This window comes from Galeopterus variegatus, unplaced genomic scaffold (genome assembly GCF_000696425.1).
Source record: "Galeopterus variegatus unplaced genomic scaffold, G_variegatus-3.0.2 Scaffold12566, whole genome shotgun sequence".
Lineage (NCBI taxonomy): Eukaryota > Metazoa > Chordata > Mammalia > Dermoptera > Cynocephalidae > Galeopterus > Galeopterus variegatus.
Genome location: NW_007738677.1, coordinates 8,033 through 17,568, shown reverse-complemented (window position 1 = coordinate 17,568; position 9,536 = coordinate 8,033). Strand labels below are relative to the sequence as shown.

At 38.9% G+C, this 9,536-nt stretch overlaps 1 pseudogene; it reads right to left on the bottom strand.

The window, feature by feature from the left end:
* Positions 1-6,960: 6,960 nt before the first annotated feature.
* LOC103581208 lies at positions 6,961-9,117 on the bottom strand (annotated as a pseudogene).
* Between the last annotated feature and the right edge of the window lie 419 nt (positions 9,118-9,536).

Here is a 9,536-nt window from a genome sequence, read left to right as displayed (position 1 = left end):
AAGGTGGCTGGAGAGAGCTCCAGCAGCTGATGTAGCTGGGTGGCTACATTGGAGAATGCAGTATGCTGGCTGCAAGACCGGGTGGCTGATGGCTCACTGAGTGCTGCATAAAGCTGAGAAAAAATGCCCTTGATGGGCAAATGTTCTCCTGATGTGCAGATGGGTGCCTTTGATAGACGGATAATTCATGTGAGAGTGCCCCTGACATGGTGGCAGGTGGGTCCTGTGGGACCATTGCCAAAGTCAGAGAGTTACTTGTCTTCTGTTTGTATGGCCTTGTGGGGCTCCAAACCAAGTAAGAAACTTATTCCTGCAACCATCCTTTTTCAGGACGGCAAACTGGTATGGGTCTTACCAGAGGGGTGAGAATTCCCCCCACTGGTATCAATAACCCTTCTGTTTTTTCACCCATAGTGTTCTGGCTGCAGTCCCTGCACCACAGTCATGTGATCAATGTGTCAGCTTACTGAATATGCATTGAACTTCCCATCAGTATTACTACAGGATTCCCATGGAAAATCACACCAATGATGATGATGATTACTAACTGGACATGTGTGGCTAATAGTTGAAAGGACAGAACTTCAGGATAAGCCTTAAGGACAGCCTTAAAGCATATTGAACAGACAACAGGTTACATGAATGCAAGGGTCATTTATCCTCACTAAGGGAACATCGTGCAAGATTCTGAATGTGTAGGTTATATGATGAGGGACCATGAAGGGGTGGATTGTGAGGAAAATAGAGTAGTTTAGTCAGGGCCCCTCACCTCAGGTGTGGTTGGGTGTGGTGCAGCACATTCTTTATAAACAAGTTGTGTGGGGGTGGAGTTAGTGCACATGCATACCCATGTATTTTTAGCTTATTGCTATTCTTGTGTATTCTTCAGTGTGTGAAGCAGTGGCTCAGCAGAGCTTGTGTCTAGAAATAAAGCCTATTATTACTTCACCAATGGCTCCAAGGACATTTTTCCTGTTCCCTTGCTCATAGACCTGCATGTGAAGGGTTTCTGAGTGGGTTGGAGGGTTCTGTGAGCTCCAGACCCAGTCCTAACTTTACAAGTTGGCACTCTATAGTGCTACCAGGCCCTACTACCCAAATGTAAACTTCCTCCTAGACCAAAAGTATATTAGGTAGCAGTTTTGCTCCTTCACTACAGGTCTTTACAGAGTATATGGGACCTACAGCATTTTTGCAGGCCTGCTTTAGGCACAACACCTGATTCAGCAGCCTTCTACAGAGCTCCCAGGATCTGTGCACCAGTCTGACAGCCACGGCAACCTTACCCACTGTCACCCACTCCAATAAAAACTACCAAGGGACCTACCATATAGACCATGTAGGCCCACAGAAAACTCCAAGATTGAATAAAGCAAAGAAGTCACACAAAGATTGTACTACCATGCTCACACAGAACCAAACCTAAATTATCCAATCCAGATATCAATTTAGAACACTTTCCAGGAAAGAGTTTCTCCTTTCAAAAAAATATTCCAAAAATTAGAAGAAACTGCCTCAACAGATGCCTAGATATCAATGCAGAGATACAAGAAGCATGAAAAAACAAGGAAACGTGACACACCCAAAGGAAGAAAATAATTCTCCAGTACCAGGCCCAAACAACAGGAAATTGATGAAATGCCTGAAAAAGAATTCTAAAGAATAATCTTAAAGAAACTGAGTTTATTCAACATGATGCAAGAAAATATGGATGGAAACCACATATAGTAAAAAAAAATCCAGGAAATCAAGAAGCAATTTAACAAAGACAAATCACAAAAAGAAACAAACAGAAATTCTGGAACTGAAGAATTCATTCAACAGAAAAAAAAATTTGACAAGTAACATAAGCATCAGGCTAGAACAAGTGGAAGAAGAATTTCTGAATTTGAAGACAAGTTTATTTATTTTTTTTTTAACTTACCCAGTTGGGCAACAAAAGAAAAATAAATAAAAAATAAAGACAGCCTACAAGATCTACTGGGCAAATTTAAGCATACAAACATCACCATCATGGGTGTTCTGGGAGGCAAAGAGAAAGGAAAAGGCATTACATGCCTATTTATGGAAATAATGACTGAAAACTTCCCAAGTAGTGGGAAAGATACAGCCTTCCAGATCCAGGAGGCTAAAAGATCTACAAACAAACTCAACCCACAAAGGTACTCCCCAAGACACATTATAGTTAAGTTGTAAAAAGTCAAAGACAAAGAATTCTAAAAATAGCAAGAGAAAATTGTCAAGTCACCTATAAGGGAATCTTAATAAGGCTAACTGCAGATTTCTCAACAGAAATCATACAGGCTAGGAGAGAACGGATGATATTTTCAAAATGCTAGAAGAAAAGACTGCCAGTCAAGAATACAACACCAAGCAAAGCTATGCTTCAGTAATGAAAGAGAAATAGTGTCTTTCACAGACAAATAAAAACTGTGGCAATTCACCACAACCAGAAAAGCCCTACAAAAAATCCTCAAAGGAGTCCTATATCTGAGGAACAAAAGAAAATTTTTTTTGAAAAACATAAAAAAAAGAAATAAATAAAATGGCAGGAGTAAGGCAATACCTTTCAATAACAACCCTTGACATAAATGTATTTAATTTCCTGCATAAAAGATATAGATTGGCTGAATGAATTAAAAAACTAGGTCCAACACTAGGTCTAGAATTGGACCTAGAGAATAAGACACTAGATCCAATTCTCTAAAAAATCCTCAAAGGAGTCCTATATCTGAGGAACAAAAGAAAATTTTTTTTGAAAAACATAATAAAAAGAAATAAATAAAATGGCAGGAGTAAGGCAATACCTTTCAATAACAACCCTTGACATAAATGTATTTAATTTCCTGCATAAAAGGTATAGATTGGCTGAATGAATTAAAAAACTAGGTCCAACACTAGGTCTAGAATTGGACCTAGAGAATAAGACACTAGATCCAATTCTCTGTTGCAAAAATCTCAATTCACCAGTAGACATACACATGTAGTGACAGAAAAACACTAACACAAAAGTGTTAAAAACATATATAAAAACATATAAGTGACAAAAAAAATTCAACACAAGTGGAAACCAAAATGAGCAGATTATTGTCAAAACAAAGAAGTTTTGGGCCAGTCGGTGGTGCACTGGCGAGTGCGCCACTTGGGAGCGTGGCGGCGCTCCCGCCGAGGGTTCGGATCCCATGTGGAGCCCGGTTCCCGCTCACTGGCTGAGTGTGGTGTGGGCGCAACACCGAGGGTTGCGATCCCATTGCCGTTCCCCGGTACGGGCGTGACACCGAGGGTTGTGATCCCGTTGCCGGTCAGTAAAAAGGAAAAAAAAAAAGACAAAGAAGTTTCACACAAAAAAAATCAGTTGATTTAATCATTTCAAAAGGAATATAAAGACATTGGCTATGTGACAATTGTTATCCATGGCTAAGTATATCTTAAACAATAGAACAAAGCAGCATCATTAAAACCAACAGTGTGACATACCAAAGTACAATTTGTGGAAAGTTAAGCTAATCAAACTATGATCATTATCTAAAATATAACCTCTCCTCAAATCACTTAAGGAAGCATTACATTCCTATGATTTATCTATATATGATTGTTTCTAAAGTTTCCATTAACAAACAGTTTTCACTTTAGCAACTATTGTTTACATATTTTCCCACAACAATTCTTTCAAAATCTTTTAACAAGGTCAGTATGTTAAGAACTTGCTAACAATCAAAGTATACAATCCTTCGCCTAAACAGTGTTTAGAGTTGATTCAATGGGCTTTTGCCACCTAGATATGGACTTCTGTCCAATAAGATTTTTAGCTAAAAAGCCTGTCTATTAATAAAATGAGAACCAGAATTTCTAACCCTCTACTCTGAAGAACATATAGGTCCAGGAATAAATTAAACAGGAAACCAAATATTTCTTAAAACTAATGAAAATAAGGACACATCATAGAGAAACCTGTGGAGCACTGCAAAAGCAGTACTAAGAGGAAAGTTTATTGTAATAAATGCTCACATGGAAAGAATAAAAATATTTCAAATAAACAACCTAATACTATGCTTCAAAAAACTAAAAAATAAGAACAACCCAATCGCAAAATTAGTCGATGGAAAAAACAATCGCAAAATTAGTCGATGGGAAAAATAATTTAGATCAGAACAGATTCAAATGATACAGACACGAAGAAGAAAGAAGAAGAAGAAGAGGAGGAGGAGGAGGAGGAGGAAGAAGAAGAAGAAGAAGGAAAAAGATGCAAAAAGTCAATGAAACAAAATGTCAGAAATTGTTTTTTTGAGAAGATAAACAAAATAGACAAGCCATTACTTAGGCTCAGAATAAAAAAGAGAAGACCCAGAAGACAAAAATCAGAAATGAGAAAACCAATACCACAGTAATACAAAGAGTCATTAGAGACTATCATAAACAACTATATGTCAACAAATAGGAAAACCTGGAGGAAATGGATAAATTTCTGGCCATATACAAGTGTCCAGAAATTAAACTGAATGAAGAAGATATAGAAAACCTTAACAGACCAATAAGAAGCAACAAGATTGAAGAAGAAATCAACAGTGTCTCAACAAAGAAAAGCCCAGGACCACATGAGTTTACTGCTGAATTCTACGAAAATTTTAAAGAAGAAATAATGCAAATTCTCTTCAGACTATTCCAAAAATTTGAAACATAGGCCATTCTCCCAAACTCATTCTATGAGGCCAGCATCACACAGATACAAAAACCAGACATAGATACAATAAAAAAGAAAACTACAGACCAATATCTTTGGTGAGTCTAGACACAAAAATTCTCAACAAAATATTAGCATACAGAGAACAGCAACACATCAAAAAAATTATACACCATGATCAAGTAGGATTCATTCAAGTGATGCAAAAATGATCCAACATATTCAAGTCAATAAATGTGATACAACATATCAATGAAAGCAAGGACAAAAACCACATGATTATCTCAATAGACACAGAACAAACATTTTGCAAAATCCAACATCCCTTCACAACAAAGCCTCTCAGCAAATAAGACGTAGAAGTAAAGTATCTCAAAGCAATAAAATCCCTATACAACAAATGCAATGCCAATTTCATTCTGAATAGGGAAAAGCTAAGAGCTTTTTCATTAGAAAACAAGAACAAGACAAGGATGGGCTTGCTCTCTATTCCTATTTAACACAGCACTGGAAGTACTAGCCACAGCAATTAGGAAAGAGAAAGAATTAAAGAGCATCCAGATTGGAAAAGATGAAGTCAAATTGTCCATGTTTTCAGATGACATGGTCATATATAAAGAAAAACCTAAAGACTATACAGAAAAAAACTCTTAGAGCTGATGAACACTTTTGGTAGACTTCCAGGATATAAAGTCAATACACAAAACTCAGTAGTGCTTTTATACTATAATAATAAACTCGCAGAAAAATAAATCAAGAAAGCAAACCTATTTAAATATTTACCAAATAAACAAATAAATAAATAAAATCTCTAGGAATCAATTTAAACAAGTAGGTGAAAGATCTTTACAATGAGACTACAAATCTCTGATAAAAAAAATTCAAGAGGACACAACAAAATGGAAAGACATTCCATGCTCTTGGATTGCAAGAATTAAGATTATAAAAATGTCTGCACTAAGCAATGTGATCTAAATATTCGATGCAATCCCCATCAAAATACCAATAACATTCTTCACAGAAATAGAAAAAAAAATCTCGGGCCGGCCCAGTGGCGCACTGGAGAAGTGCACCGCTTGGGAGCGTGGCGGCGCTCCCACTGAGGGTTCGGATCCCATGTGGAGACCGGTTCCCACTCACTGGCTGAGCATGGTGCAGGCACAACACCGAGGGTTGCGATCCCATTACCGGTCAGTAAAAAAGACAAAAAGGAAAAAAAAAAAAAAAGAAAAAAAAATCTCAATATTCTTATGGAACAATGAAATAACCTGAATAGCCCAACCCCATCCTGAGAAAAAAATAAAAATGAAACTGAAGGCATAACACTACCTGACTTCAAACTATACTTCAAAGCTATAGTAACAAAATAGCATGGTCCTGGCAGAAAAGCAGACTCATAAATCAATGGAACAAAATTGATAACATAGAAATAAACCCATGTACTTACATCAACTGATGTTTGATGAAGGCACTAAGAACATGCACTGGAGAAAACACAGCCTCTTCAATAAATGGTGCTGAAAAACTAGATAACCATATGTAGAAGAAGGAAACTAGACACACACATCTTGCCATATACCAAAATCAATTCAAAATGGGTTAAAGACTTAAGTATAATTCTTGAAACTATAAAAAAATGAGAACAAAACTTAAGGAAAACACTCCAGATGTAGGGCTGAGCAGGGACTTTATGAATAAGCCTCCAAGAGCACAAGCAACCAGGGAATAAATAAACAAATGGGATTATATCAAACTAAAATGCTTCTGCACTGCAAAGGAAACAATCAACAAAGTGAAAAGACAATCTACAGAATGGGAGGGAATACTTGCAAACCATACATCCAACAAGGATTAATATCGAGGAACTCAAACAACTTAACAGTAAAAAGCAATAATAATAATTATTTTTATATTCCAATTAAAAAATGAGTACATACAACAGTTATATAGCGAACACATCAGAGTAGGGAGGTAAATTATTTTCAGACTTCCATGCAGACCCTCACTTAGCTCACATAACTCAGAGCATGTGGGAGACCTGGTTAAGCACATAAGTTAATCTACTCACTACCTTCTTGGTGCCAGAGTGCTAGTTCATTTACTTAGGGCCCCTGCTCGATCCAGCCTTCTGTTTTTCTTAAAGGGAATGTGCCTTTCTAGGTGGAACTACCTTGGCCAGGAGTATTCTCCCAGGGGGGTGGGGAACTCTGGCACATACGGGGAGGGCGAATAGGGGTATGTCCAGCATTTACCCTACACTATTTTTCTTCCTTTTGCATCTACAGCTCTTTAATCCCTATTTTTTGATAGCCCTGGTGCTCTTCCTGAGAAACTCCTGCTCCCATTTGAAGCCTAGGCCCCAGTTCTTTCTCATCACAGTAGAGGATAATGTCCTGGCCTCCTAGACTGCTGTGCTTCACTGGACAAGACAGGCCAGCTCCTTCCCCAGTATCCACATCCAGGGTTAATCAGAGATACCATATCCCATCAGAATTAGGCAAGAGGTCACCTTGCCAAGCTCCCAGCTGCTCTTGCTCACCCTGCATCCACATCACCCAAACAGGCTTTGGGTAGATTCCTGTGACATGGCATACCAGCGAAAGATGGTCAGGTATAGGACTGGGGCCACTGCATAGCCAGGACTCAATCCTCACTACAAAAAAATAAATAAATAAACAGGAAAGATATTTAGACAAGGTTCCTGAAACAGACTTAGAGGTTGATATCTCCACATCAGTTTGGATAGACATGTCTTTCCAACTTCTGGGAGGCTTCTTCTTATCTTAAATTTGAAGGGATGATGGGAAAGTATAATCTTAGAATAGATAATTCTTGGGGGGAGGGAGCAGAACTGACCTTGTCATTTTAGATTTGCCTTCCCTGCATCAGGAAGATCCACAATGAAATGTGGGCAGGTGTCACTGAGGAGTTCCTGTGCTGTTTCCTTCTTGTGTTGGTATTGATTGAGTGCTCTGTAAACACGGTGGGCACTACTTCCACCTTCTGGGGATGGCAGCCATGAATTGTTCTAGAAGCACATGAAATTTGACCCTTGATAAGCTCCCTGGAGGAAGCCTACTGAGACACTTCTAAAGTGCAGCTCACAGCCTGCTATCACCTGCACCTCAAAAGGATCTGGTGAAGAAGGGTTATGAATTAGAGGAAATAAGGTGTAAAAAGATAAAACAAAATGACAGGGAACAAAAGAGAATAAAAACAGAAGTGAGAAATTTAGGGAGTATGAGGGAATGGAACAAAATTTTGGTTTAATCAGAGTTTCAGAGAAGGGGGAATTGTTGGGGTTGGAAGTAATGGAAAAGATGGATAACATAAGAAAGAGGGAAAATTATTCAAATAACATGATAATTGTGTTCAGAGTGGGGCAAGGAGGAACCTAGTGTGAGACAGTTGAGATGATAACAGCCTAGGGGGAATGGAATGCATGGGTTACAATGAATGTGTAGATAGAGACTGCTTGAGAGATTGAAGGTAGAAGAAAATTACACTAAGGAGTCAATCAAAGAGTGAGTAAGCATAAAGTATCTGGTTGTATGCCAGACAAAAAGATGGCCAGAGATTACCTCTGAGAGAGGATAAGAAGCCACAGTCCAGCAATCAATGAGAAAGGAGTTCATACATAGCAGAAGACTTGAAGTGTTAGAAGAATGAGGCTATGACTTATAGCCCCTGCCCAAAAGAGTATGATTGCCATTTAATTGTGGGGAAAGTGGAGTAAGATTCAGAAGAGAAAGGAAGCAGATTCTTAGATAAACAAGAAACTCATTGAGACACCCCAACATACACATCTCCACACTCCCCATTGAGGGATTTGTACTCACATTTAAATAACAACCAATGGGCATAGCCTTAAACTGCCTGAAGAAATCTAACAAGGTACATAAGGTATAACATTTCCATTTCCCTCAACTTCTTGTTGCTGAAGCTGCCCCTAGACCAGGGCCACAGAAAATTGATGGTGTCAGAACTGCTGTCTGCAACTCTCCCAACTATGCTAAAGAATGATACTGTATCCTGAAATGGTTGTAAAAGGATGAGATCAGAATGGCAAGGAAGGAGATATGCTCCTCAAACCCTGTGGCAAAAGAACAAATAAAACAAGGAGCAGAAAGGCACTGAGAAGAGGATAGAATGCAGAACAACAGGTGCCAGAGTGGGGCAACTCAGAAGGTGGACGGGACAGCCAAAGTTATCTTAGCAGACATTTGCCTGCTGCAGGGCCCCATGCCTTATCAATACCCTGAAAAGAGACTAGGGACCTAGAGTCAAGGATTCTCAGAATGGAACCAACCTGGAATGATTAATTCTTCACATACATGCTGGTAAACCACCCCCAAATATACACACACACACACACACTCTCTCTCTCTCTCTCTCTCGCACAGCTGGGCAGTTGCAAGAGTTCTTACCATACTCATTGTGACTGCCTGGGAGAAGAACAGCCATCAAAAGTAGCAGAAAGAACATTTTACTTTATTTCTTTCTCTGAGAAAAGTTGGTCTTTGATTTCTGTTTTAAACAAATCTTCCCCACACTGTCTCTATTGAGACTTCCTTCTCCAACCAATGGATAAACTGTAAGACTTGTGTATGGTGCACAAATCCCACACGTTGGGATGGCTCACTTCACAAAGACCACAAGACAAGAGACCGTTGCAATCAAGCAAGAGGAGTTTATTCGAGCATGCTGGGGTCACTCAGTTTCCTGGACAAGAGCGACCCTGAGCTCTTAACACAGGAGCTTTTTATACAGTTTTTTTAGACAGACTTTTGCAAGAGGATGAGTTGTATACTGCTTACTGGTTATCTGAGGCGACCTTTAGATTTATTGGTGGGCT